Below are 8473 nucleotides of genomic sequence, written 5' to 3' on the forward strand. Positions count from 1 at the left end.
GATGAACATATATGAGATGTTATTATATACTTGGGACTTATGTTTTCCCATTACAAGTAACATGAAAATACTATGAAATACAACTAGTACACAATATGAAATAATGAAACAATAAGTACTTAATAATACTACCTTGCCCAAAGTATACCTAGACTTATGTATATAGCATGGATCGATTGATATACCAATTAGGGACTACAGATTGTAGTATTGCCCACAGGAATAATCATTGATAGATAATATATGTTTGATATGGTTGTTTTACAGGCTTTATGCTTGCCTGCCATTGTGCCTATTATAATTTCTGCCTTTATGCCTGCCCGCTGGCATTGTGCCTGACATGACCGATGTATACATGATAGACATACGGATGTCTAACTAGTATACTCCCGTGTATCCAGTCTTTATAGTCTGTCATAGGTTACTTGGGCACAAATATGAGTAATAAGCTTTAAAATTGAATAAGTATATGAAAAGAGAACTAATATGAATTTAATAAGACTGAATATGAGATAAATGACCAGAAAAGATCCAGATAAGTTTATTTGCTCCCAAAGTCAATAAACATGTAAATGACTTAAAATTCATGAAATTATACTTGGAATAATTTTCTTTAATTATTTAGTTATTTTTACTTTAATTTATGTACCACTAAGCGTTATGCTAAGCGCATTAGTTTTTTCATCGCGTAGGTATTGGAGACTAGCATCAGCAGCAATAGTGCCCAGATAAGGATTTTATCAGATCTTACAGTAGTGTGATGTGTCACCTCAGTAGTCCATTTTGGTAGGGCCCATATATATTTAGATTTTGCATTTTGATCATTGTAAATAAGTAAATGATGTAAATTATTCTGAGATTGTAAATGAAATATAAATTATTGTATATAAATTTTATATGAATGAATGAAATATATTTTCTTGAAAATTATATGAGAAATGATATGATATGATCCATGGGAAATTGATATGATATGAAAATATGAAATGGATATAAACTATTTTTAACAAGTAAATAGTAGAACCCACCATACGCTAATAAAAACATATGAGACTCTGTTCGGGTCTCCATAAAAATGAAATGTGACACAAAAAAAAAAAAATTCTATACATGGGATGATATAAATAAATGAACATTAAATTAATAATATACATGAAAAGATAAGATAGGGTGCTCTTACACCAAATGTGGCATACCTTGCTCGGCTACAGTGTAGATGGTAAGGGGTATCACAATTGCCCTCTTGTATCAAATACAAGTAGGGCAATGAATGGGTTTCTAAGTTGGTAAATAAGTATTTATTTAAAGTTAAAAAGAGGCTTCATATAAATATTAAAAAAAAAGAGGGTAAACATGCTACTTAATATTCACTTATAAAAATATACCTATATATCTCGAATTTACTAATTAGCAACCATGGTCATGTGAGGAGAGAAAACTAGTAATGGTATTTCTTTTGGGCTCTATAAAAGCCTGCAGAAGCAGAACTCTTTTATTTACCTTCTTTAAACTTTATTTTTCTTCTCTCATCTTTAGCTTGGCTTGAATCTTTAGAGGTCTTTATATTTGGCCATCAGGTAGTAAAGGCATAAAAAAACTTTTGAATTTGTTTGGCATAACAAGAAGAGAAATAATAAAATACTAATATTTACATGGTTCACCATCTCAACATAGGGCCACATCCATTTTCATGCCAACTTTTACTATCAATAATAATAAATCATGTTACAAGCTCAAACTATACTACCCATTAACCTAATTACACCCAAGGGAACCCACACTACATCAAATTATTCATAGTAAATATATTAGTTAATCCCTCTCATTCTCCTTTAAACATAACCCAATATATTTACTATTTTAACTGCTACACCACAAAGGGTGACTTCAATTATATGAGCAAGAACCCTCTCACCAATGGACAAGAATTCATTCCTTTTCAATTCTATGCCCTCTCTCTATCTTAGGCCAAAGCCTCTTTCTCTCTATGGGACTGTAATGGGCATGAGCCCCTCATCAATGGATAAAGTCAAATCCTTAGCAATTGGCAAAGTCTCTCTCTACAATGGGCGACAGCCTCACTTTATAAGCTGAAAGCCAAATAACCTTTTCCACCATTCTCCTATTTATAGTATTAATTCCCTCAATCCTAATCTGATTAGGAGTCCTACTCAATTTAGGAATAACACTAAAATAAGAGTTCTACTCTATATAAAAAAAATATTTCTCCATTCCATTGAGAAATATTTCTTCCACTCAAATTAGGAAAGGGTCTTCTCTCCAAATCCCATTAGGATTTTGAGTCATAATTCTAACAATTTCTACCTTGACTCAAAATCCATCAACCATTACATACCTTGAATTCTTAGGCGTTATCAAATCATCAATTCTTCATGCTTGGCTTGAACCTTTTAAATCTTCAATTCTTCAATCTTCATCTTGGGTGTAAATTGCTTCTTTCTTTAAAAAATCTTCGTGTCATCAATCTTTTTGATTTTGCATCAAGAGCTCTACCTTAATTAACTCTCCACCACCACCATTATTGTACGTGCAACTTTCTACATATCGCAACACCTCCATCTTTAACCAAACTCACCACGATCATCCCATGCTCTGTACCAATTTGTTATGCATCGCAGAAGTATGTAAACTATAAAGAAATAAAGCAAACACACAAAACATAAATATTTACATGATTCACCCTCTCAACATAGGGCTACATCCACCGGCATATCATCTTCCACTATCAATAATAATAAATCATGTTACAAGCTCAAACAATTACACCAAAGAGAATTCACACTATATCAAACTACTCAAAGTAAATATATTAGTTGGTTCCTCTCAATCTCCTTTAGACATAACCCAATATATTTACTATTTTAACTATTACATTACAAAGGGTGTCTTCAACTATATGGGCAAGAGCCCTCTTGCCAATGGACAAGAATTTCTTCCTTTTGAATTCTATACCCTTTCTCCACCTTAGGCCGAAGCCTCTTTCCCTCCATGGGACTGTAATTGGCATAAGCCTCTCATCAATGGATAAAGTCAAATCCTTAGCAATTGGCAAAGCCCCTCTCTGCAATGGGCAACAGCCTCACTTTATGAGCTGAAAGCCAAAAAACCTTTTTCTCTATTCTCTTATTTATAGTATTAATTCTCTCAATCCTAATCTGATTAGGAGTCCCACTCAATCTAAGAATAACACTAAAATAAGAGTTCTACTTTGTATAGAAAATATTCTTCCATTCCATTAAGGAATATTTTTCCCACTCAAATTAGGAAAGGGTCTTCTTTCCAAATCCCATTAGGATTTTGAGTTATAATTCTAACATGTATTTATAAATAATTATGCATTGTTTGTTTATTTGTTTCAACAGTTATGGGTAAGGTAATAAGATTAAGATTCTTTCCGTAAGTGTAAAGCTAAAGTGGCCAAAAAACATCAAGCTAAAATTGATTTCAAAAGACAGAAATTGGCTGCCATTGCAAGCCTATACTACCAGCTAGCCAAGGCCAATTTTATTAGCAGATGGTGCAATAGGGGCAAGGGAAACGGCGCTGTTTTGTTTTAATAGTCATGGGCATGAGATCACGGATGAAAACGGGAAGAGAAAATTTGCTTAGCTCTGGACCCCACACAACACTCAAAATACAAAATTATCCAACCATTGTAACGCCATGTAAATAAAAAATAATAGACAAATCAGTAATTTTGCAACATCAAAATCAATTTCATTGTGAAGAAAATCTCCTGAATTTGATAAGAATTTCTTATAATTTTAAGTTTTTTAGTATAAGTGCACAAGTAGAGAAAAGGAGCTAATAGGAAACTAGGCTAGGCTAGGGAAAATGGGGAGCATTCTAGTGACAGTCCTAGTTTCAAGTGACAAAACCATTCCTCTCTTAGGTTTTGCAACAGCTGAATACCCCTTTTGTGCTTCCCCTGAGACCATGAAATACTCCTTTCTCCATGCAATAAAACTACATTATTGACACTTTGATTCTGCTGCTCTTTACCTATCTGAGCACCCCCTTGGTGAAGCAATATTAGATGTCATACAGCTTGGGCTTGTAAAGTCCAGGGATGAGCTCTTCATCACTTCCAAGCTTTGGTGCAGTAACCCTCATCATGATTGTGTCCTCCCTACGTTACATAAAATGCTCAAGTAATTAATAACAATCCAACAATTTCTTCTTCTTCTACTTCTTCTTCTTTTAAAATTATTTTTCTTTAGATAGATTTGTTCATAACCTCTTACCTATGATGCATGGAAATGGGAGGAGCCCGCACTTCCCCGTTCCGAAAACATTTCCTCATAAAAAATGTGAGGACATGGCTAAGAAACGTCTTCGGGCCGTTTTCGTAATTCTTAGAAATCGGACACGCATTTCCTATCCTTGATACGCGTTTCTTTGAAAAAAAAAAACTTAAAAACAAAAACTTAAAAGAATCATGTAATATCGAAACAACCAAACTCAAAGATGGGTTAAAATCAATTTGCACTGCAACAAGAAGAAAGAGGAAGAGGAGGAGGACCTAGCGCTGGTTGGTTGGTGGGGCAGTGATTGAAGTAGTGGATCTGACTAGTGGAGGCAACACAGGGTGGTGACTCGAGGGTGACTAGTGGCAAATCGAGGGCTCAGGTATGTTACACTGCTCTGCCTCCTCCCTTTCCCATTGATGCTCTATCTCCCTTGTCCCTTCATGCTTTGCTTGCCTGTGACTTTGAGATACTGATCGATACCCAATTACCCATATTTAAACAGTTATTATTTTTTTAAACAGTTATTAAATTATTTTTTTTAAACAGTTATTAATTTTATTTATTCAATTTTACAATACATTTTTAGAATATGCTCTACTTTAACTTTTTGGTAAAAAAAATTAGTGATAAAATGAGTTTGATTAATTTTAATATATCCTATATATTTAATTAATATTTGAATGTATTGTAGTTTTTTTTTATGAGTATGAAACTTCTAAACATGCAACTTTTTAATATGGTTGAATTTGAATGTTGATTTGGATTATATATATATATATATATATATATATATATATATATATTTATTTATTTATAAATATACCCCTATATTTTTCATATTTACGCGTTTCCCCACATTTTCGTTTCATATATTTTTTAAAATGTAGTTTCCTGTGTCCGTTTTCCCATGTTCGCATTTCCGTTTCCGTTTCCGTGCTACCTAGCCTCTCACCCCTATCCCACTGGACATGAACCTACGACCACTTGTTAGAAATCTCAAGTTTCCACTATATCCGAATAAGGTTTTGATGTTATTTATTTTTTATGTATATTAATTCTAATTTGTTCTTGGTGTTACGTTGGTTACTATTTGTTGGCATTGCCTTATTGCTTTTCTTATGTTCTTTTAACAGCCTAGTCTTGTTGGAATCCTCATATACATAAATTTTTTTCTTTAAAAAAAATTCAAGCAGGAATCTTAAATTGGATTACCTCGACCTGTACCTGATTCACTTTCCTGTAAGCGTGAAGCCAGGTGTATGTGAGCTGCCTGTGAAGAAAAAGGACCTTGTTCCATTTGATATAAACTCTGTGTGGAAAGCTATGGAAGAGTGTCACAAGCTTGGCCTGACAAAATTCATTGGAGTGAGCAACTTTTCATGCAAGAAGCTTGAGACCCTGCTTACTACTGCAAAGATTTTCTCCTGCTGTTAATCAAGTAAGTAATTATCTTTTTGCTCTTAATTATAGTTGTTATTTGAGAACAAGAAATAAGAATTTATGGATGATTTTGGTGGTGAAGGTGGAGATGAACCCACTTTGGCAGCAAAAGAAGCTGAGAGACTTCTGTGAGAAGAAGGGTATACATATCACTGCTTACTCTCCTTTAGGAGCCAAAGGAACTCTATGGGGTACATAGAGATTGCTGATGCTAAGGGAAAAACTATTGCGCAGGTACAAAATTTTTCTAAACATATTATGTATTTGTAACTTTATTCTTTAAAGAGGATTAAATTGATTTTCTTACGCTCGATTTGAAAAAGATAAAGTATCATAATTTTTAAATTTTAATTTTTTAAATTATTTTAGAGAAATTAAGTTTAAATTTTGTAAAATCTCTCATTATTTTTATAAAATCTCTTCTAAACAGCGTGTTAAGGACAAACAAAAAAAAACTAATCATTTTGAAAGTAGTTAAAGTCCAATTAATCCACGAAGGGAAAAGTCATCGACCTACAAAGATAAAGCCCAAAGAGATTGTTTTGAGCTTCTCTACTATACCACATCATATTGGGAATTGGAGAAAAAAAAAACAGAAGAAGGGCTTACTCTTGTAAAAAAAAAAAAATAAATAAAGAACCAACCTAAGCAAACTGTCTAATGTTATTGTGGCTAATTGCATGCGAAGGTATGCCTGAGATGGGCTTTTGAGCAAGCGGTAAGTGTGCTGCTGCAGAGCTTCAACAAAGAGAGGATGAAAGAAAACCTTGACATATTTGAGCGGAAACTAAGCCAAGAAGATTTGCAAAAGATCAATCAACTTCCACAACGCGAAGTGTTTGCTGGTCTTGAATTATCTCCAATGAAGGTCCTTACAAATCTCCTGTGGAGCTTTGGGATGAAGAGATTGATTTATCTTAAAAATATTTAATCCTGTAATGATAATTAGGACTATTGTTTTGCTTAATGTTAAATTAGATATTGTTTCTGAAAAATCTTAGCGTGCCTTTATAAAATTATAATAGTTTTACTAAGAGTATGCGTTGTATCTGTTTAATATGTATTGTTTCTATAAAAAAAAATATACAATAAGAAAAGTTTGTTATCCCTTTGTTTTAATTTTCTGACCCCAATTTTAGTAGATATAGAGACAATTTTAACACTATTACATTAAATTTCTCTAATTTCAATTATTTTTTTACTTCTTTTAAGACATATTTTTCATTGTTTAAGTTTTCTTTTTGCTTAATGAATAATAAAAGTCATTTTGTTTTAAATTTACTTATGATGGATCTCTTAAAATATAAATATATACTTTAATAGTGTAAATATGAGTTTCTTCTGTAGATAAAAATGTAAATATTAAATTTTAATTAACAAACGGATTATCCCAAACCTTCATCAACACACACACACACACACACACACACATATATATATATATATATATATATATATATATATATATATATTTATAAAATAACAATTTTATTTTAATAATTCTTTTTTTTTAATATTTTACTTTTTACATATACAATCAGGTATATATACATTATGCTTAATGAATAATAAATAATATTATTCGGAAACTTCCCATTCAATATCGCTTCCTTGATTATATGTATGAATTATTACTTTTTTTAATAATAATAATAATAATAATAATAATAAAAGCATAGGCCAACTCTGCCAAAAACGACTATCTTCTTCTTTATTCTCAAGCAGAATATTTGTTCCCTTTACTATAGGTCAACTTTGCCAGAAAAAATTTTCCTTTTTCATTCAAGCTTTTCTGCTATATATATTTTCTTGGATGGACCATAAATATAACAACATGTTTGATCTTTGAAGTTTGGACAACACAACTCCTGAAAGGAATAAGAAAGGAAGTGAGAGAGTCTCATCTTTTGATCTCCATCCCTTTTTCCTTATCGTCCATCAGTAGGTTTATCATACATTTTTTTTTTGGTCGATAAAGTAGAATTCCATTAATTAGTTAAATTGAAGGCTACACGGCCTTGGCCCGACACTAAGCCCAAACAATTAAGGCTCACAGTCCACATTAAAAAATCTAGACTAATTGGGTTCACCTGAAATACAAAGCAGCAGATCCGCTATATCAAGTATTACAATGCCACCAGGGAAAGGTATGAACCACAACGATAACCGCAGGGATGAGGTCCTCTTCCAATAGAAAGAAATGCAAGGCAGAAGTGCCTGATTGATTCCATGCAGAGTTCACCCAACCAGTAGTCCACCCCTCAGAGAACACCGCAACCAGGCAACCCAAAACAAGAACTGTAGAGGCACCAGAGGCCAAGAATGGTCGTAAATACCAGACAATTGCTGCAAGCCAACACAGACAGCCCACAGAAGGTTGAGATGGCAGAGCTTAGATGATAATGCAAGCCTTAAGGGTTAGCCAAATTGGACAAAGCCAGTTAAAGACCCCCAGAGATACCATCAACACTAAAAACACAAAACCTTATGCAGAGTTTACAACAGGGTACCGCGGTCTGCAGTTGGAAAGCACAAACCCAACTCAAACTCATCCCAACTCAGATCTCCAAGAACCACTCTCTCCTTGAGCTCAAGATCTATAGACCCAAGAAAGCACAACCCAAAAAACCATATTTACACCCCAGTCAAGGGTGGAAACGGTGAAGACCCATGACCAGCTAAGATGGAGCTCTCCCTGTCCACTAGGGGCATAGGAAGCCTTGGTCAAGGTACAAGACTGAAGACTTAGCTCCTAGGCAGAA

General features: G+C 33.4%; 1 pseudogene; it reads left to right on the forward strand.

The window, feature by feature from the left end:
• Positions 1–3855: 3855 nt before the first annotated feature.
• LOC131173937 (non-functional NADPH-dependent codeinone reductase 2-like) lies at positions 3856–6632 on the forward strand (annotated as a pseudogene).
• The last annotated feature ends 1841 nt before the right edge of the window (positions 6633–8473 follow it).

Source organism: Hevea brasiliensis, chromosome 15 (assembly GCF_030052815.1).
Source record: "Hevea brasiliensis isolate MT/VB/25A 57/8 chromosome 15, ASM3005281v1, whole genome shotgun sequence".
In the NCBI taxonomy this organism is placed as follows: Eukaryota; Viridiplantae; Streptophyta; class Magnoliopsida; order Malpighiales; family Euphorbiaceae; genus Hevea; species Hevea brasiliensis.